The 22,026-nt window shown below is 41.4% G+C and overlaps 1 protein-coding gene across 3 annotated transcripts in view; it reads left to right on the top strand.

Annotated features, from left to right (window-relative positions):
- The window catches only part of LNX2 (ligand of numb-protein X 2), an 88,633-nt gene that overhangs the window by 414 nt on the left and 66,193 nt on the right, over window positions 1-22,026 (top strand). For 2 of the 3 annotated variants that reach the window (XM_060394076.1, XM_060394077.1), the window contains exon 1: window positions 1-22,026. This exon is cut by the window's right edge. The exons of the other annotated variant lie outside the window; for it this stretch is intronic. The gene's annotated coding sequence lies outside the window, so the exon portion shown is untranslated. 3 annotated transcript variants of the gene reach the window in all.

Below are 22,026 nucleotides of genomic sequence, written 5' to 3' on the forward strand. Positions count from 1 at the left end.
GGGGGCGGGCGGCCTCGGCTCTGACAATCTGGGGGGTCCCGGCCGCCGGTGGCCGAGCTTTTTGCGTCGTTTGCTCCGGTTTTAGGGAGGGGAGAGGTGGGGTAATATTTTTGTCCCCTGAGTGTCTGTGGCCATGGGTGAGAGCCACTGGCTGCCTTACCCGGTCTTGTACCCATTTGAAAGGAGTGGGGCGAGGTCGTACGCTCCGTCCCAGCCTGTTGCCCGCGAATTCTCACCTTTCCCTGGAGGCTGGAGAGGGTGAGAGAGAGACGTGACACCCTCGAGGGGGTAATTTCAAAACACGGCCCTTGACTTGGAAACAGCCTCACACAAAGCACCGTTCAGAAAGGACCTCACTCGCTTTTCAGAACCTTATGCCCGGATCTAGACGAAGGACTTGCGGCTTAGATGTAGCGTTTTTTCGGAGGTTTCTGTGTGCATTTACGGTTATGAATCAAGACGTTCAGTATATGCCAGGAGCTACAGTATGCTCATACCTGGGCTTAACTCTGGTAGATGGTTGCTTTTTAAATTAAAGAAATGAAGTTGAGCGAAAAGCAGTGGCGATTCAGAAGGGGGAAACAGTTGAGAGCTTCGGTTTATTGTAACTCTTCGCTTTTAAAAATTCACATTCTGCCCGCAGTCATACTAATTTCTAAATTGGTCTCAGGACAGATTTTGACTTTTTTTTCCCCTCTCTTCCTTGCACCATACTGTGACGTAGCCCTGGTGAGTTCATCCCAGTAGATCAATATTATTTACTTGGATATATTTGATTTCCATCTCCTCACCCCTTTAGACAATGGACTTTCATCTTGTATCCTTTTTGGCCTGTCGAGCTTTCTGGAGCCACTAATAACAAAAGTTGTGCCCTTTTAGCTTGTCCAAGTCCTGCATGTGAGTTTTCCCATAGGAGGAAAAATGTAGGCCTGTTTGTAACCCAGGCAAAATAACTGCTGCTGCTTTTAATGTGGCCCACCTGTGTGTTAGCATTCCTAATTCTGTATCTTGTTCCTCTCCTTTTTTCATCAGGTTATACTTCTATTATTTATTCATTCAGCAAGTGAGTGTCTTCTGCAAACCGGATATGCTTGGCAAGGGTCAGCTCTTGCCCTGAACTGGCTCACAGTGCTGTTTGGAAGCCTATATATGACTTTCTTCAACCAGCCACTTGAAAGCGATTTGAGCGGGTGTTGAGGGACCTTAAAAGAGGGAGAATTTCTGCCTGGAGTTTGTCAGGGAAGGCATCACACCTGCGCTTACTCTTCAGGTGGCTGGGGGGTTTTCATTCTCTGCAAAGGGACTAGCGGGTAGGGTGTTGCTTTATGAGAGCCGCATCTGGTTTCTCTGGCTGAAGAACATAGTGTCTGCGGTTGGAGTCGTGGTCAGGGCCTGGGATGTGTTATTCATTTCGGAGCACTTAGCACTTGGCCTTGCTTACAGTGGGCACTCAAATATTTATTGAACTGAGTTGAACAGGAACGTAAAGGGTTTTGTGTGCCAAATTAAGAAATTTGGACTTGATCCAGTCAGCGATACGGAGCTGCCAAGTTTAAGCAGGAGAATGTCATGATAACATTTGCCTTCCAGAAGGATGTCTGCGGCAGGCTGAAGGTTGGTGGGGGTCCAGATGGGAGGTAGGGAGACTGCACAGGGCCTCTTAAATCCTGGAGGGTTTAAATGCTCAGCACTTCTCAATTCACATTGTCTGGGTTTGGATCTGGCCCTGTCACTCATTACGTAACCTCTTTCTTCTTTAGGGTCTTCACTTCATAGGATTTGGGGGATAAAGCTTGAAAAATATGTATGTTACTTAGAATAGTGCTTGGCACATAGGAAGGACTTGGTAGATGCTGTTTTTTGTTCTCTGTGAAGGCAGTAGAAGTAGAGATGATGTGGCATCCAGGAGGTATAATTGGTCCAACCAGCTAGGCGACTACGAATGATTAATGAGAGAGGGATGGTTCGGAGGGTTTTTGACTTGGGGGCATTGGAGTATACTGCTTAAGCTGGTTGTGGAGTCGGAACGGGGTTGAATTCCATCACTTACTCTGAGCACCACTGTCCTCACCGAACTTTGGTTTCCTAACATTTAGACAAGGAAGTGTACCTGTCTAGTGGGGTTTGAGGATCAAATGAAATTATGCATTAATGCCCTTGGCAGAGTACCTAGCACATTACAAGTGCTCAATAAATATTGGTTGTTCCTGAAGTGGTTATGACATTAAAGAGCTAGTGGAATGCTGGAAGTTACGAGAAGGAATAGTTAAGAACAGTCCGTGGTAGAGGTGGGGAGAGGAAGTAGTTTGGGACCAACCCATTGAGGTGCACATGGGTGGTTGAATCTGTGGTGCTGTTATTAGATAGATGTGTTAGGCAGGAGCTAGGAAAGAATGGAAGATAAAACGATCAAGAGCTCACATAAAGCCTTGGTGGGTGTGGTCAGCTTTCGGGAGGTTTGCAGGGGGTGCAGCAGTGGGGAGTTTACATCATTGCAGTGCCAGAAGTGTTGCTGTCCCATGCTGGGCGTCTCTAGCCTTAAAATGCGTTTTGGTCACCATCACAAGGGAACTCAAGGCTCCTGTAACCTGGTGGGCCCTTTGCCCTCATCCCCTGCCTCCTCTTCTCCTTTTTGATTGCTCCCCTCAAAATCCCGGTACTTTTTAATTTTATTATGCAGAGCCATTTAATTTTTCCTGGGGCTAAAGTTCACTTTAGGCCTACCTTCCTATATCAAAATCCAAGGTTTCTAGAAGAATCAAAACTCTCATCTAATAGGTTTACTGAGGAAGTAGTGTTGGTTCTAAAAACAAATGTATATAAGCATATTTTAAATACATATCTGTGTATATCTTGCATATACAGGTACAGTTGTAGAAGGCTTAGGCCTAAAATGATTCTGTTAAGGGGCCTGGGAGATTGACAAACTCAGTCCCGTTCAGCTTTCCTGTCATACATCTCTCTTCCTCAGAAGGTACAAAACTGGAAAAATCTGTGGTTACATAAGTTTTTTGGTCAGTCGAGTTAGAAGAAACGGCTGTTTTGTGTATTCACTGATGAGAAGTTGTTAAGAGGAATTTTTTAAGAAGCAAATGTTGGTGATGTACATTATGGTGACGGTGGTAGAAGCATCCAGTCAGTGTGTTTTTAAAGAGGCAGATATGTAGGCTCTGGCAATGGCACCCCACTCCAGTACTCTTGCCTGGAAAATCCCATAGATGGAGGAGCCTGGTAGGCTGCAGTCCATGGGGTCGCTAAGAGTCGGACATGACTGAGCGACTTCACTTTCACTTTTCACTTTCCTGCATTGGAGAAGGAAATGGCAACCCACTCCAGTGTTCTTGCTTGGAGAATCCCAGGGACGGGGGAGCCTGGTGGGCTGCCATCTGTGGGGTCGCACAGAGTTGGACACGACTGAAGCGACTTAGCAGCAGCAGCAGCAGTCCTCAGAATGCACACTTCGTGAGAGCAGGGATCATGATTTGGTCACTGCAGTAGAGTCCCCAAGTCCCAGAACCAAAGATACTAATGTATGCATGAATAAATGAATTGGCTCCATTGACTTGGATCTGTCTTGGCCCACAGACATACTGAAATCTTTAGAACAGCATTGGTCAGAGGGAAAACAAAAGAGGCATTTGAGCCAGCCAAGCTGCTTAAAGTACTCTATGTTCTTATAGAAAACACTGGAACAGAATTTATGGCCATTATGATTCAGTGATTTTAGTGCCAGCTGCTGTAATTTATTTGCATGATTCCCTTTTTCTCCCCTTTTACTGTAATTGTTGTGGGGTGTAGTTGGGAAGAAAGGTTTCTGTAGGGGTATTGCCTTGTTCAGAGCTAAACTGATGACACCTGTATCATCATTTTGTCCTCTTATTAGTAAAACTCCAGACCAGATAAGACATGAGAAAAGGAGCAGAAATGTTGTGGGTAGAGCGGGCCAAGCACAGTTTACACCTTAATTCCCCCACCCTTGAGGTCTCCTTCTATTCTTTCTGATAATCAGGGTCCCTCATCAGAATAATTATGTGGGAGAATTTTGTTTCTCAAAATTGGACCGGGAAGGCAAAATGAGAATTAGAAACAAGTGCAGAAAATAGGCGATAGGCAACTAAAACTACCTACACAGAATATATGCCTAAGTATACTATAGGAATTACATATGTCATGTATTTACGTGTTTATCTATATGTATAAGCATAAACTATCATGTGTCCACTTAAAAAGCATGCCACTTTCATGTAAACAAATTAGGTTTTGTTTCCTCTATTGAAAGAGTAATCTTAGAGTTCTTTTAAATAGCAAATTTCCCTAAAGTATATAATAGGGGGCATTGTAAAAAATGTTTATAAACAAACTATGAGGACCTGTATCTTATGTAAAACAGGTGTCTGGTGGTGGTGGTTAAGTAGCTAAGTAGTGTCTGACTCAATGGTACCCCACTGCAGTACTCTTGCCTGGAAAATCCCATGGACGGAGGAGTCTGGTGGGCTGTAGTCCATGGGGTCCCGGACACAACTGAACGACTTCACTTTCACTTTTCACTTCAGGCGTTGGAGAAGGACATGGCAACCCACTCCAGTGTTCTTGCCTGGGGAATCCCAGGGACGGCAGAGCCTGGTGGGCTGCTGTCTATGGGGTCTCACAGAGTCGGACACGACTGAAGCGACTTAGCAGCAGCAGCAGCAGCAGCAGTGTCTAACTCTTGCAACCCCATGGACTGTAGCCCGTCAGGCTTCTCTGTCCATGGGATTCTCCAGGCAAGAATACTGGAGCGGTTTGCCATTTTCTTCTCTAGGGGATCTTTCCGACCCAGGGATCGAACCTAGGTCTCCTGCATTGCAGGCAGTTTCTTTACCAACTATAAACAGGTGTCTCCTTGGCTTTAATAAAGCTACCAAAGGCTCTGTCGGTTATCATTTTGTTTTACTGATAAAAGTAAAGTAAGTCTGGTATATATTTGTACCCCATGTCCCCTTTACCCCTCAGACTGGGATTTTGGCTACCAAAATTAAAAATTAATTCTTTATCAGAGTTCTTAATCCTGTTCAATTGAACTATCTAATTATTGAGCAAATAAATTGAAGTCCTTATGTCTTATTTCATTGTTTTATTCTAACCATTTCCACTTTTCTTCCACATGATTTTAATGTTTGTAGACTTCCAATTTAATTGTATTCAACAAGCAGCATACATGATGGGATTGACACTGGGCTGTGTGGGATACAACATTCTCTGCCCTTGGAAAGGTTAAAATCTTAAAAGATGTTAAGTCAGAGTTAATCATTCTGAGGCAGAAGATAGATGGACCCTGGGTTAGACATTTACAACTAGCCTCCTGTTTATGCTTTAAGACAAAGATAATAACAGGAACAGGATAAGCAGCTGGGTTTAGTCTCCTGTGGACACTAAGATAACAGTGGTGGCAGGAACACAGAAGGGCTGAGCCCTGGCTAGGTAAGGAGGTTGCACATTCCTCATTCTTGGGGTCAAGGCAGTCTCCCAGACTACACATGCGCAGAAAGGGTCCTCAAGGGAGGGGACACTAGCCCATAATATGTCCAGTCAACCTCCCAGAGACCTTCATGCTGGAATCCATCTTGGCTAAAAGATAACACAGGGGAGGGCCATGAGTCAGACCAAGTGTGAGGTTAAAGCAAGGTAATTGGCCGGAGGGAAACAAAGACCCAGAAAACTGCCTCCATATAGCAACCAGGGCTTCCCAGGTGGCTCAGGGGTAAAGGATCTGCCTGTAATGCAGGAGGCGCAGGTTCAATCCCTGAGTCGGGAAGATCCCCCAGAGAAGGGAATGGCTACCCACTCTAGTGGGAAATCCCGCCTGGGAAATCCCACGGATAGAGGAGCTTGGTGGGCTACAATCCATGGGAATACAAAAGAGTTGGACATGGCTTGTTCGGTCACTGAGTCATGTCCTACTCTTTGCAACTATGGACTGCAGCATGGCAGGCTTCCCTGTCCTTCACCATCTCCCAGAGTTTGCTCAAACTCATGTCCATTGAGTTGGTGATGCCATCCAACAGTCTCATCCTTTTGTCTTCAGTCTTTCCCAGCATCAGGGTCTTTTCTAATGAGTCAGCTCTTCACATCAGGTGGCCAAAGTGAAGAGCCAACTCATTGGAAATGACTCTGATGTGACTAAACAACAGCAAGCCACCCCAAAAGCACCTGAGCTCACCTGCATGTATTTTTCTAATAAACAGTTTACCAGTTTCTCTTTTTTCCATCTTTTTGCTAAGATTCCTTTTGCAAAGAAGGCAAGAGCCAGGACCCTGCTTCTGGCTGCTAGTCCCTGGTGGTCTAGTGGTGACGATTTGGCGCTTTCACTGCCACAGTCTGGGTTTGATTCCTGTTCAGGGAACTGAGATCCCACTTCAAGCCTCCACCCTCCATGGCCACCCCACATCATCTCAGAGCATGACGAACACCTCTGACTTCAAGCAAGTACCTTGTCTCCTCTTCTCCTTGACCTTCACTTCCACTGTCCTTGGACATTCCCCCAGTTCTCCACATTAGACCTTATGTTTCTGTATCCTGTCCTCTGACCGCAGCTTCTGAGCCTGTCCTTCCAGCTGTCTCACACTCACAGTCGCTCTTTGGTGCCCTTTGGGCAGGGACAGTTTGCCTGCCATCCTGTTTATCCCACCTCCCATCCTGTTGTATTAACCTCTGTGGGATCTATATTTAAGCACCTGGAATATGTCTCCCTGGCACCTTAGCTTCGCTTGAGCTTGCTTTTGTTCTGTGCCTGCTTCATTAACTCTGCTTCTCCCTGAGTTATTTTGACAAACCCTGTTAGAAGGCCAGGCGCAGGGAATCACCTCTCAAACAGCCCCTCCCCTGCATTCCCCTCAGGCAGTTCCCTTTATTTGGCACCTATTGAGTGCTGCGACACTGAGCTCAGAGTTCAGCAGGCAGGAGTATCTCACAGAGCTTACATTCTAGAGGAGATGGACATTCAACAAATAGCAGCACACATTATAGTCACAAATACGGTAAGTGCTTTGACGAGACAGAGAGCTGTGCTGTCCAGCACAGTAGTCACCTGCATGTGCAGCTCCTGAAACGTTCGTGATCGGAATTGAGATTGCTGTCACTGTACTCTTCCCGATTTTGAAGACTTAGTACCCAAAATGGTAAAATAGCTCAGTAAGTTTTATATTGATTACAGGTTGAAATGATATCCTGGATATATTGGGTCAAATAAAATATTCAAACTAGTTCATTCACTTGGCTGCTAGAACATTTAACATGGCAGGTGTGATTCACCTTTGGTTGGGTAGCTGTGGCATGGGGTGTTGTCAGGGGTATAACAAGGGGAAACTAACCTAGTCTCTGGGGAGCTGGCTGTCCCTGGAACCACCCCAAGGAAGTTGTCTTTGAACCAATATCTGGTTGCGTAGATGTTACAGGTAAAGCCTTCTCAGAGGAAGCAGCAGAGGCGGGTGGCACTCTGCAGGAGGGTGAGGAGGTGGGTAGCAGAGAGTTGGGAAAGTGTGATGGGAGATAGGGCCTGGGAGGTAGGTAGGGCCGGGTCATGTGGGCCCTGTTGGCCCTAATCAGGCTCTTGTTCTTCCTTTCTCATGGATGATTCTAGAAACCTCATTCAGAAACCTTTTATCAAACCCTCTCTTTTGCAGCCTGCAGATAATCTGATCAGTTCTTGAGCATCTGGTTTGATTTAGCAGATTTCTGTCCCTCCCTTTTCCAGCTTGTCCATAAGTCTGTTGTGTTAAAGGCACATTTTCCCATGTGCCCATGATCCCATCCTTCAGAGTATCTTTTAGGAGAGCTTTATCCATTAACCCCCTTCTGTACTGAGTCTCTTTCTCCCTGATGGCTTTTTTACCTACAAATATACTCCAGTTCCAAACTTGTAAAACAAAGCACCATTGACCTTACATCTCCTCTAGTTATTGTTCCTAAAAAGTAACGAAATATTTTACAATATTTAAAATGTGTAATGTGTTAACATGTCAGTATAATTATATTGATATTAATAAGATTTGACTTTTTCATATTATGTATTTGAAATATGGTTTTACGGTTGATTGTCCATTGAACAACGTGGGGATGAAGGGCACTGATCCTCCCAGGCAGTTGAAAATCCATGTACAACTTAGGGCCAACCCTCCCTGTCCACAGTGCTCTGTATCTGATGATTTCAAATGCAGACTGTGCAGTACTGTAGTATTTACTGTTGAAAACAAGAGGTGTGTAAGTGGACCCATGTAGTTCAAACTTTTGCTCTTTAAGGCTCAACTATATTTTACACATATAGCCTATCTCTTCAAGAAAATTAGTGATATGAAGGGAACATTTCTTGCAAAGATGGGCACAATAAAGGACAGAAATGGTATGGACCTAAGAAGCAAAAGGTATTACGAAGAGGTGGCAAGAATACACAGAAGAACTATGCAAAAAAGATCTTCATGACCCAGATAACCACAACGGTGTGATCAGTCACCTAGAGCCAGGCATCCTCGAATGTGAAGTCAAATGGGCCTTAGGAGGCATCACTATGACAAAGCTAGTGGAGGTGATTGAATTCCAGTTGAGCTGTTTCAAATCCTAAAAGATGATGCTGTTACAGCGTTGCACTCAATATGCCAGCAAATTTGGAAAACTCAGCAGTGGCCACAACACTGGAAAAGGTCAGTTTTCATTCCAATCCCAAAGAAAGGAGATGCCAAAGAATGTTCAAACTACCGCATAATTGCACTCATCTCACACACTAGCAAAGTAATGCTCAAAATTCTCCAAGCCAGGCTTCAAACAGTATGTGAACTGTGAACTTCCAGATGTTCAAGCTGGATTTAGAAAAGGCAGAGGAATCAGAGATAAAATTGTCAACATTCATTGGATCATCAAAAAAGCAAGAGAGTTCCAGAAAAACATGTTTTATTGACTGTGCCAAAGCCTTTGACTGGTGGATCACAACAAGCTATGGAAAATTCCGAAAGAGATGGGAATACCAGACCACTTTACCTGCCTTCTGAGAAATCGGTATACAGGTTTCTCAGCTGTTGTCAAGAAGCAACATTTAGAACTGGACATGGAACAACAGACAGTTCCAAATCGGGAAAGGAGTACGTCAAGGTTGTATATTGTCACCCTGCTAATTTAACTTCTATGCTGAGTATATTATGCGAAACACTGGGCTGGATGAAGCACAAGCTCGAATAAAGATTGCCAGGAGAAATATCAATAACTTCAGATATGCAGATGACACCACCCTTATGGCAGAAAGTGAAGAGGAACTAAAGAGCCTCTTGATGAAAGTGAAAGAGGAGAGTGAAAAAGTTGGCTTAAAGCTCAACATTCAGAAAACTAAGATCATGACATTTGGTCCCATCACTTCATGGCAAGTAGATGGGGAAACAATGGAAACAGTGAGAGACTATTTTGGGGGGCTCCAAAATCACTGCAAATGATGACTGCAGCCATGAAATTAAAAGACGCTTGCTCCTTGGAAGAAAAGCTATGACCAACCTAGATAGTATGTTAGAAAGCAGAGGTGTTACTTTGCTGACAAAGGTCCGTATAGTCAAAGTTACGGTTTTTCCAGTAGTCATGTATGGATGTGAGTGTTGGATTATAAAAAAAGCTGAGCAATGAAGAACTGATGCTTTTAAACTGTGATGTTGGAGAAGACTCTTGAGAGTCCCTTGGCCTGTAAGGAGATCCAGCCAATCCATCCTAAAGGAAATCAGTCCGGAATATTCACTGGAAGGATGAATGCTGAAACTGAAACTCCAATACTTTGGCCACCTGATGCAGAGAACTGACTCACTGGAAAAGATCCTGATGCTGGGAAAGATTGAAGGCAGGAGAAGGAGATGACAGAGGATGAGATGGTTGGATGGCATCACTGACTCAATGGACATGAGTTTGAGCAAGCTCTGGGAGTTGGTGATTCCCAGTTGGGAAACCTGGCATGCTGCGGTCTATGGGGTCACGAAGAGTTGGACATGAGTGAGTGACTGAACTGATCTTAGTGCAGATACTAAATTTTCAGTGTGTAAAGTAAAAGGAATCTTATCAAGATAGTAATAATCTAACAAAAAAATTTTATACTGCTTCAGTTTTTATTGTGGTAAAAAAAACCATGTCGCATAAAATTGACCATCTTGATCACTTTAAGTGCAGGTCAGGAGTCTGAGGTGTGTTCACTTTCTTGTACAGCATGTTTCCAGAATGTTCTCATTTTGCAGAACTGAAACTCTGAACCCATAACAACAGCTCCCCGTTTCCCCCTCGCCCTTTGGCCCTGGTAACCATCATTCTATTTTCCATTTATATGAATTTGATTACTTTAAATACCTCATGTAATTAGAACCATATAGTATTTGTCTTTTTGAAACTGGCTTCCTTCACTTCATATAGTATAATGACCTCACAATTCATCCATGATGTGGTATGTTATAGGATTTTCTTCCTTCGGAAGGTTGAATATTCCTCTCTATGTCTATACCCTTCCTCTGTTGATGGACATTTGGGTTGCTTCCGTCTCTTGGCTGTTGTGATCAGTGCTGCAGTGCACATGAGTGTACAGATCTCTCTTTGAGATCCTGCTCTCAGTTCTTTTGAATCCCAGTTTTTCGATCCTGGACGTGATTTGCTGGATCATGTGGTAGTTGTACTTTTAATTTTTTTTTAAAGTAGTTTTCCATAGCTGTTATACAGTTGTAAAATCTCAACAACAGTACTCAAGAGTTCCACTTTCTTTGCATCCTTACCAACCTTTTATCCTGAGTTTTTCAGTAGTAACTATCTTAACAGGTATGTAGAGATATCTCATTGTGGTTTTCATTTGCATTTCTCTGATTAGTGATGTTGAGCATCTTCTCATTATGCTTGTTGACCACTTGTAGATCATTGGGGAAATGTCTGTTCAAGTCTTTGGCCCATTATTGTGTTATTTTATTTTTTGTTGTTGATTTGTAGGCATTCTTTCTGTGTTTGGATATTAACACTTTATCAGATATAAATTTGTTAATGCCTTTTCACTTTATTGGTGTGTCTTTTGTTTTAAAGTTTGATATAATCCTATTTGTCAATTTTTGCTTTTATTTCCTGTGCTTTTGGTGTCCTATTCAAGAAATCTCTATCAAGATGTCACGGAACATTCTCCCTATGTTTTGTTATAGGAGTTTCATAGTTTTTAAAATCCAGATGAATCGTATTTTGGATATGGTGTAAGTAAGGGTCCAAACAAAATATTTTGAACATATTTTTGAGACTGTATGTAAAAGCAAAAGGTCTGAAATACATGGAATAGTTTTAGTGGGAGGAGGAAATGGATGACACTGATGAAGGACACAGTTCTCAGATGGTACTTAGTACAGGTAGCCCTTGAACAACAGGGGTTTGAGCTGTGTGGGCCCACTTATTTGTAGATTTTTCTTCTCAATAAATAGTGCTGCAGTACTACCCAGCCTGAGGCTAGGGGACCACAGATGCCAAGGGCCTGCTGCAAAGTTTAATGGATTTTCAACTAGAATTTCTCTTTCATTTTTGTATCTTGTACTTGTGAGACACCACAGTCAGCAATCTAAGGCTAGCTGAAGCTAAAAGATAAGGTGGTTGGGAAGGAGCCAGGTATCACACCGCATATGGTTGCTTTCTGTGTCTCTCCTACTAGATATGTAAGGTCAGTAGTCTGCCTTTTAAGACCATTCTGTCAGGGGCCCTTTAGTAAGATTTCAGAAGTATCCATCGCAATTAGATCTCATATGAAATATTTATTAATCTCATTAATTTCTCTAATTTTAGGCTCTGTGCTTTCATTATAGATGAGATACATTAATTGATACTTCAATAGACTAATTTCAGAGTTTGTTAAAAATAGATATAGTTTTTCTGGGTCTCTGACCTGTTCTTTTTCCAGGTATATGGAGTATATTAGTCAGCATCTTTGAATGATTTGTCCACCTTTGAAGGTTTTGTTGTTGTTTAATAATTTGTGTCTGACTCTTTTGTGGCCCTGTGGACTGTAGACCACCAGGCTCTGTCCATGGAATTTCCCAGGCAAGAATACTGTAGTGGGTTGTTACTTCCTACTCCAGGGGATCTTCCCAACCCAGGGATCGAACCTGAGTCTCTTGCGTCTCCTGCATTGGCAGGCAGGTTTTTTTTTTTTTTTTTTTTTTTTTTTTTTTTACCACTGAGCCACCAGGGAAGCCCTTTGTAGGTATATAATAACATTAAGAAAACTTTCAGGACTTATTCTGAAAATCTGGATTCTGAGTTTTAATATATGATAGCTATTTATACAGAGGACTAAAAATTTTTTTTAATGAAACCATTCTATAGGATACAGAAGGATGATAAAATCTCAGCTTATACCTAATGTGTATTAACTTTTTTCTTATAAAAGGTTTACATGTTATAAAGTTGCTTAGTGTGATTTTAGTCTGTGACAATGTGACTTAATTTTCCTTCTTTATAGTTCGGATTCAGAGGTGGTAAATCAAACCTGATCCTGGAAGAAAGCAAAATAGACTATTAGGTAGTTCTGAAAATGCTTATTTGTAGTACAGAGTTCTTTACGTGTCCATAAAGAATTACTCTTGGTTACTTGAGCTTCTTGAAAACAAAATTGCTCTGTTAATAGAAAACAGATTGCTGTCACAGCATACTAGGATTTAAGGAAGGATAATGATAATCTATGTGGGAGATAAAGCTTGATGTTCTTGATAATATTTGTAATTCAATATTAAAGTAGTAACATCACCATCTTAAAGAATCTCTTTCTATTTTCTTAAAAGAGAACTGAAAAAAATCAGAAATTGAGATGAATCAGATAACAGTGTTACTACAGTTACTATATTTTGATGCAAATACGGTATTTAAATGGTAAAACATAAGCATAGAGAGTATTGTGGCAAGGTGAAAGTTGATAATTACAGTTATAAATTGTAGGTGAAGAGTGGGAGCCACCCTGGTGGCTCAGTGGTAAAGAACCCACCTGCTAATGCAGGAGATGCAGGTTCGATCCTGGGTCCGGAAGATCCCCTGGAGGAGGGCATGGCAGCCCAGTCCAGTATCCTTGCCTGGGAAATCCCATGGACAGAGGAGCCTGGCGGGCTACAGTTCATAGGGTTGCAAAGAGTTGGACACAACTGAGCAACTAAATAGCAACAAAGGTAGAGAGTAGTCTCTAGCAAATTTCAGTATTTTTATGACTGCTGGTCTGGAGACAGCTGAGGTGTCTTTTCTCCTGCTGACTATTTATTGAATGTCTGTTACACGCCAGGCACTGTTCTAGGTGGTAAGACAATTCAGTGAACAAGACAAAGTGGGATCCCTGTTCTTACAGAGTTTACATGAAGGGAGGGAGGCAGATTAATGAAAAGCATAGTGACAAATGCTGGGAAGAAAATCAGACAGTGTGGTCAGATCTCAGCGATCTGTTACACTGGTGGCTAAAATCTACAGCTGGTCTTCAGGTTCAGCTATTAATATTTCAGCTATTAGTTGTCTTTTTCACCAGGAAAACTTCTTGCTAACACTGCCCAAAGGACACCAGTAGTCCCTTCTGTTTATTGCCCTTTTGTACCCTCTCCTGGAGGGTACTGAGTCATTTTCCCCCGGTCAAATGACTTCAAATGACTTCAAATGACTACAGAGCGGAAGTGGGAAGGAAGGAAGGGAAGCAGGGCATCTGGAAAACCGTGTCTCAGATAATCTGGCTCTGCACGGAGCCGAGGCTTTGTTGAGTTTGTACCTGTCAGTCTCTCAACAGCACTTACTGCTTGTAGGTTCTGAATTAAGAAAAATAGAGCCCTGCCAGTTATTAGGAAAGGGACCAAGGGAAAATGATTTTATCAGTCCTTGCAGTTTTATTTGAAAGTTTCTCACATCATTTTGAAAATCCATCGTCTGTGTCACTGTATGTATCAGCTGGTGAGACTGTCGTTACAGTTGATGTGTAAGATGTTCATGCCCTGCTTTTTTTGGTACAGGAGAGTTTTCAGTGTGACCCGTGACTCATCAGTTGACGTTGCAGAGCATTTTTAGAAACAAAGAATGCAGTAGCAGATTTCCCCTGAGCAGCACTAATGCAAGTAAATACAAGAAACACAAAGTCGACTGTCCCTCCTGGTGTTATTACAGCTGTATGTTGATCTTAGAAAAGTGTTACAACCTTGGACATTTCAAAGAGCTTAAGTAGAATAGGTATAAACTATGTTGTGGATCCTGAAAAAGATTCTTACTCTGCAGCAGTCACTGCATTTTTCCCTTTCTTAGGATATAAGGTCACTTTGTAGATAAATACAGTACTTTAATGTTAGGCTTGTGTTTTACTTATTTTTGAAACAGATGAAGCAGTGAAGAAAGGCCTTATCTTGGGGATACTACTTCATTTTTAGTGCTTCATAAAATTGTTTTTATTTTTGATGTGGACATCTTGTTTGTTCACTTAGCTTTTTAATTTCATGTATGTGAGAACCAAGCATGGCTGCTAGAATTTATTGTTGTTGTTTAGTCACTCAGTCGTGTCTGACTCTTGGCGACCCCATGGACTGTAGCCTGCCAGGCTCCTCTGTCCATGGGATTTCCCAGGCAAGAATTCTGGAGTGGGTTGCCATTTTCTTTTCCAGGGAATTTTCCTGACACAGGGATCGAACCCTCGTCTCCTGCATTGCAGGACGGTTCTTCACCGCTGAGCCGCCTGGGAAGCCTTACCTCTGACTTTGTCTCCTTTTGTATGTGCTCCTGCTGTGGCATACCCCCACACACATAAAAGTCAGTCTGTACAAATAGATACTTAATGAAAGTGATCCTTGCACTTCTTTTTTCCAACAACCCAGCTCCTCCAAAGTTGACTATCACTAGTTTTTTCTCTCTAGGCATGCTTTACGCCTATAAACCCATGTGTGTATCTATACAGACATTTTTAAACACGTACTGTTCTGTACCTTGATTTAAATTAGCTCAAAATTTGTTAAGTTGCTAGTCTTTTTGAAATTCAACTTAGTTGTTTGTTGGTCTCATCTAAATTATATTACATTAAGAAAAGTTGTTTCTCTTGAGAAACATGTAAACATTACCATGCAGAGGTTTTCTCTGCTGATTATGATTCTAGAAAAAAAAAAAAGGTTATTTGAACTTTTTTAAAACTATAAATCATGCCCTGTTGCTTATTCCTTTTTAAAGGGTGTGCTGAACATAATAAAAATTTAATTATCTTTATGATGACGTAAGAGAAAATGGAGTATTTGCTGGTTTCTACAGCCATGGAAGAGTAGCTGTTTGGTACATTTTATATTTTGCTAAAAAACTTGGTTATTAGAGCCTATTTGGTAAAAATTATGGTGAATTAAAAACTACTTGTTTAGCAGATCTCCTTGCTGATTTGAAATATCTTGGTGCATCTTACAGTGTTCATCAGTTCTATAGGTTGTATCTTTACAGCATTAACATTTGTAGTGGACACTCTTCGGATACTTTCCAGTTTGAGAAGTGTTGAGTGCATTGATTTTATTCTAAAAGCAGAGGGGGAAAAGCAGTCTTTTCCTTGAATTCGATTAGAATACAATGTTAGATGTGGAGGGGAAAAAAGTAAATTGTTTTAGTGATATAAGACTATCACCCTAGAAGGCTTTAATATTTTCACCGTATACAGCCTTCCTTTTGGTTGTGAGATGTTATTGGGCGGAACTGTAAAACTGAAAATATGAATCATTGCAATAACTACCATTTGAATGACAACTCTGTCGCCCTACTGGGAGCTTGAAGCACCCTGCACGGAGATGCCCACCCATGTGCACCCCTGGCATGTACAGCCCTTGCTCCGGGGCTTCTTTCCTGCCTGAGTGAGTTCGCAGCTAGGCTTGTATGACTCCGTGTCGTTATGCAATGGTTACTTGCTGGTTAGGTGGTCAGTGCTCTGAGGGACGGCCCTTCTTAATCTATCAGATACCCTTTTTATCCTCATATAGTATATGGATACACATGACAATATGTATAGTATATAGTGCATGACACTTTAAAGGAAGTGAGAAAATTTGTGGATTGGAGAAGTGAAATCAGTGAGGATTTTAAGATACAAAAGTTAGAAAGTTAAGTCAGAACAAAATTCTGCAGCGTGAAATTAGTAGGACTTTATAATGGGCCAGTTGTGGGAGGTGAGGGTGAGGGCTGCATCACAGACAGCCCCTAACTATCTGGATTCCTTGGTGTCACAGAGAGTAGAGAATCTGCCTGTGGTGCAGGAGACCCGGGTTCTATCCGTGGGTCAGGAAGATCCCCTGAAGAAGGGAGTAGCTACCCACTCCAGTATACTTGGCTGGAGAATCCCATATTCAGAAGAGCCTGGCGGGCTACAGTCTATGGGGTCTCAGAGTCAGAGACAACTGGGTGACAGACACTGTCATGACCACATAACCCGTGCTGGGGAGCTTATTCACTAGAGGGGGACTGAGTTTTGGTGGAAATGATCTTGGGTTTGATTCTGAACATGTTATGCTATCTCTGAGACAACCAGGTATGTATTTTGTCTTATCAAACTATGAAGGAAGACACCTCCCCCACATAGTTCTGGTTTGTGACTCCTGTTTGCTTTCTCGGTCCTGTAAGTGCAGCATGATTCAGGCGTCTCCGGTCCTTGTCTGCCTGATGGTCTTTCTGATCCTGTTTGTCTACCAGATAATTTAGATGGACAGGTTGAATAAGCTCAAGATCAATTATATTCTTTTATGTTGCTCTTGAGGTATACTTAACAGTCCACAGTGGATGTTTGTTACAAAACACAAGTCAGAAGGTGACATTAGTAAGTGTTGAGGTTTACTGGTCCTTTCCCTGTTCTCGCACTACCCTCTGTCCTCAATGACCTCATACCTACTTTCCACGGCCTCAGTGCCTCCATATCCTAAAAACTCCGTACATGCCTCTTGCAGACCTGTCCTCTCGCCTGTCCACGGGACCTGGGTCCCTGTTTGGATGGCTCTCTCACAGTCATGTCACACTATGTTATGACCTCTCCTCCACCAGACCCTAGGGGATGGCACTGCCCGCTCTCTGTTTTAAAAGTCAGAGAGTGACCCAGACGTCGTCTTCTCTCGCCCTCAGCCCCGTTCCCCCAATATCTAATTCATCCGTCTAACCTTCTAAATCTCTCAGACTGCTCCCTTTACACCCTCACCATATGAGTTCAAATTGGCTTTTTTTCCCCTTGGACTACTCTGCTGGCTTTTTAACCAGATTCCCCTATCCATTAGTATATCCGGAATGCAGATCTCATCGTCAGTCTCCATAAATAACCCTTCAGTTGCTGCTTTCTGTTTATAGGATAAACACCCAAATCCTTAACATTGTCCATGGCGCTTTGTGAGTTACTCATGTCCCCGCAGACTCCCCAGCTTTCCTCACACCCTCTAACGAGCTTTCTTTCTGTTGCCTTGACATTCAAGTACTTTGAGCCTCCTTGTCATGCTTTCCAGATAACACATTATGTACTCTCCCTGGCTGTTATACATCTGTGTCCCTGGATGCTTAGTGTCTGCACTGGAGAAGCTCTGTGAGGGCAGGCGCTGTGAGTGCTCCACAGTCACCCAGTGCCTGGCAGGCTGCATGGTTGACAAATATGGGTTGAATGAATTGTGAATTTTCTGGCAGTCAGTTTCTGTACCTGTTATGTTCCATGTTTAGTAAAGTAAAAGGGGTCAACAAGGTGAATTTAAAAAAAAATGCATTATGTTTTACTGTTACGTTCTTTGCCTTCAGTCGGTTTCCATGGAAACAGGAAGCAAAAGATTGGGCTGCTGTAATAGTCTCTGGGTGATGTTTGCTGCGATTGTTAACCAACACCCAGAAACTTAAATATTTGGATCTGTGTTTCTCGAGTTTACCATCCCAAGTGTAAAAATTTGAGGAAAGCTGTCAACTATTCACTTTTTTTTCCTGGTATTCTTTTGAAGCTCTTTATTAAAATAGTCTGCCGGAGAGCAAAGAGTTGCTAAAACACAAGGATTGTTCTGACTAGATACCTTTGTTGTTTGCTTTCATTTGTATTATTTGTTACTTGTTTTCTTTCCTTTTTTTTTTTTGTTTTCTTTCTTAATGCTTTGTAAATAAGTGTTTTAGTTGACATTTACTTTGTTAGAACAGAATTATATTGTCTGTAAAATAAGTGAACTTCTCTTACTGGAAATCTTAAGGTCAGATTGCACTGAGGATGCTAGTAGGGAATAGAGATAGTTATATCTCAAATTATGCCCAGAGCTATTGGCAAAAAAAAACAAAAAAGAGATGAGAATATAGATTTTGAGACATTAATATACACAGTAGTGGTAGATGGCCTTGGATGGCAGTGCTGCTGCACTGAGGAAGCATGAAGGCTCCTTTTGTATATAAAGCACAGGGAGAAAGCTCCAAACAGAGTCAGACCCTCACACAGTACTCTCTCGGTACCCATTAGGACTGGTTCCAGCACCCCCGAGGTCACCAAAATCCAGGGGTTCTCAAGTCCCTGATATAAAATGGCATAGTCTTTGCATATAATACTATACGTATCCTCTTATATACCTCACATCATTTCCAGATGGTATAATGGTATATGGATAGTTATAAATACAATGAAAAAGCTGTATAAATAATTGCTGGTTTGCAGTAAATTCAGGTTTTCCTTTTGGGGACTTTTTGAAATTTGTTTACTTGTATATTTTCCACCTGACGTTGATTAGTTTCAGTGAATCTGCAGATGCAGAACCTACCTATAAAGAGGGCTGACTGGCCACCCTTTTATTTAAGAAGGCATTCAGAGCTTTGTACTCCACTGCAAATGTAAGTGAATGTTTTCCAGAAAGTGTTTAGAAAGATTGATGAACAGCTCAAAAATGGAGATGCTCTATGGTTATATTTATTCTGATTGATTTTGATATCTGAATGCAGAAGCACAAAGGTATTTTAATTTTGTGGTTGTAAAAAGGAATGTCGATTTTGAAAGTTTTATTTTATTATGGTAAAAACTAAAATATAAAATTGTGGAAAATTCCTGTGAGATTAAGAAATCAGGTCCACCCAGCATTCTGGCCCTTCTATAAATAGCAGCATGTGTTTTCTTCTGGAAACAAGCCTCCCAGATGCGAACAGCAGAAGATAAATTATTCTCCTATAGGCCTATCATCCATTTATTTGTATGACTATATGTGTGTGCATGTGTGCTCAGCTGTGTCCATCTCTTTGTGACCCCATGGACTATAGCCCACCAAGCTCCTCTGTCCATAGAATTTTCCAGTGAAGAATGCTGGAGTGGGTTGCCATTTCCTCTTGCAGGGGATCTTCCTGACCCAGGGATCAAACCTGCATCTCCTGCATTGCAGGCAGATTCTTTTGCCACTGAGCCACCAGGGAAACCCATGAACATACGTATGTGTGTGTATACATTTATGTGTGTGTATATACTGGAGAGTGTGTGCCACCTCTACATATTTACTTTGTACTTAATTAAGTACAGTATGTACTTTTAAAATTGTAGCTCTGGAGTCAGAATGCCTGATTTGAATCGTGGTTGCATCAGTTACTAGCTTTGGGCTTTTGGGCAACTTAATGTTTCTTATTTTCAGTTTCCTCATCTGAGAAATGGGGATGCTGATGATATCAAACTCAGGGTTATTATGAGGACTGAATCTGTTAATTCTCCAATTTAGTTAATGCCATGCCTGATAGAGGGTAAATAAATATTAGCTCTTACAATTATCTCCTGAAACCCATTCCTTTTAGATGTCAAAATTGCCCCCATTAGTTAATCCCTATTTAGACTGTGTGTTTCTTTATGATATGAGTCATATCCCTTTTGTCTAACAGCAGAAATCCTAATAGTTCTGTCCCATCACATGTTCTAGTTCCTTTCACTCATTCTCATTTTAGTTGCCTGCTTCTCAGTCTTTTTCTGACTACACTGTGTTTTCTTTGAGGTTATCGGGCATTGATTGACATTTCACTGAGGTATATGGTCCCTAGGTGTTGAGCACAGTGTTTGCCTTTGGTTGTAAACAATGCTGTGACTCCTCTCCTCTGAATAGTCCCCCACTCTGCACCCATCACTGTGCTTCCCAGAGTGTTTGAGCTGAAAGAAGCTTAATGGATTGTCTAGCCCAGAGCCCTGGTTGTTCAAAGCAGAAGGCTGGGGCTCAGACCACACTCCTGCTGAGGATGGACATTTCTTTTCTTTTTTTTTAATCTTGAAAGACCTTTTATTTTCAATAGACTATAATTCACAGACTAAAACAGTAAATGGACTTGTAAATTGGGGAGATAGTAGGAAATTCTTAGGTTTATGACTGAGAAACTCACCTGAATTATAGGGAACATACATATATTTTGATGGAACATAGGAGAAAACTTCACTGACAGGTCTTTTTTCTTGGATACGTCTGTGATGGTTTTGGTTTGTGAACCCCTTCTTTCACCCTCTTGCTCCTCTTTTCTTTTATTTCCACATCCTAAAATGCTGCGCAAATCCACTTTCCTTTGACTGTTCTATATCACTTGATAGAGATTTATTTCCTTAAAGAGGTTTTGTTTCAAAAGGAAATAGGTAAGGGTGGAAAGGGTAGTATTGAAATGGAGGAAGGAAAGGACATAGAAAAGGAAAAAAATGATTAAGAAAACAAAATATATGAGACAGAATTAATCACGTATGTGTCTCATGTACCTTCATAGGATCCTTTCCTTCTCACCGTCTTTTCCTTTCGAGTTTTTTAAGAAATAGTTGATCGAGCTTTGTTAAAAGTAGAGGGTTGTGTAATAATAACAAATCTTTAATTCTGTGTACTAGAACTTCAATCATGTAGACTGAGGCATCCTCACAATTTATAAGTAAAAATAAATAGTGTATAATTGAAAATATATTTTTATTTAATGAATATTTGACCTTTGTTCTAATATTGTTCCGTAAACCAAAGGTTTTCATTTTATAGCTATTTTAACTTGAGTGTCTGTCTACTTTCCATACTCCAGTGAAATGAATTAAAATGAAAAGGGTGTACATGAAAAACAATTTATCTGGCAAGAACCACAAATAAATCTGAAGCTTTTCTTTTGTTATTTCCAATTTTGATCAATTCTGTTAGTTTTCTTGAAAACTACTGTAAAGCATACACAATATGTTGAAAATAGAAACTTAAAAAACTGTTTGATTAATAGAATCACAGATAGATATTCAATTTTATTTGCCAAGTACCCAGCCTAGCACAGAGTAGGCACTCAGTAAATATTTATTAGGTGCAATTTAATTGACTAAAGTATAACATCTGTGGCCACAAAATGCTCAATCCATTCAGAAGCAATATCCTGAGATGATAATTTGAAAGACTAATACATTTCTCAGAAGCCAGAAATTTCCTTCTTGTTTCTGTGTATGGGTAGAATTATTTAGCTTGAAATAGAATAACGTCTACCATTTTAACACCTTTACTTTTGAAAACCTGGTTTTCTTATGCTTAACAAAGTTGTCATTGGTAATGTAGTGCATACTTTTAATACTCTACATAATACATATTTTTAATAGAAGTAGTTCTTGCTAGGTCATGTCTGACTCTGCAACCTTGTGGACTGCAGCACACCATGCTTTTCTGTCCTTCACTATCTCCCAGAGTTTGCTCAAAATCATGTCTGCTGAATCGGTGATGCTGTCTAACCATCTCATCTTCTGCCACCCTCTTCTCCTCCTGCCCTCCCTCTTTCCCAACATCGGGGTCTTTTCCAGTGAGCTGGCTCTTCCCATAAGGTGGCCGAAGTATTGGAGCTTCAGCATCAGTCCTTCCAATGAATGAATATGAATAGAAGTAGGCAACATTATTGGAAGTGTGGAAATTGTGGTGAGGGTGTGAATTAATTAATGTCATTGGGCTGTTGGTGATTGGGGTTAGTGGTGAGTGGACTGGAATTGTCCAAGAATAGTGACAGTAGGTGGTTGCAGTTATATCTGAGATGTAAAGAGGCTCAAAAATTAGTCTTTGGAGGATAAGATCTTATGGGTATAGGATAACTGGGCAT

This window comes from Ovis aries, chromosome 10, assembly GCF_016772045.2.
Source record: "Ovis aries strain OAR_USU_Benz2616 breed Rambouillet chromosome 10, ARS-UI_Ramb_v3.0, whole genome shotgun sequence".
Taxonomy (NCBI): domain Eukaryota; kingdom Metazoa; phylum Chordata; class Mammalia; order Artiodactyla; family Bovidae; genus Ovis; species Ovis aries.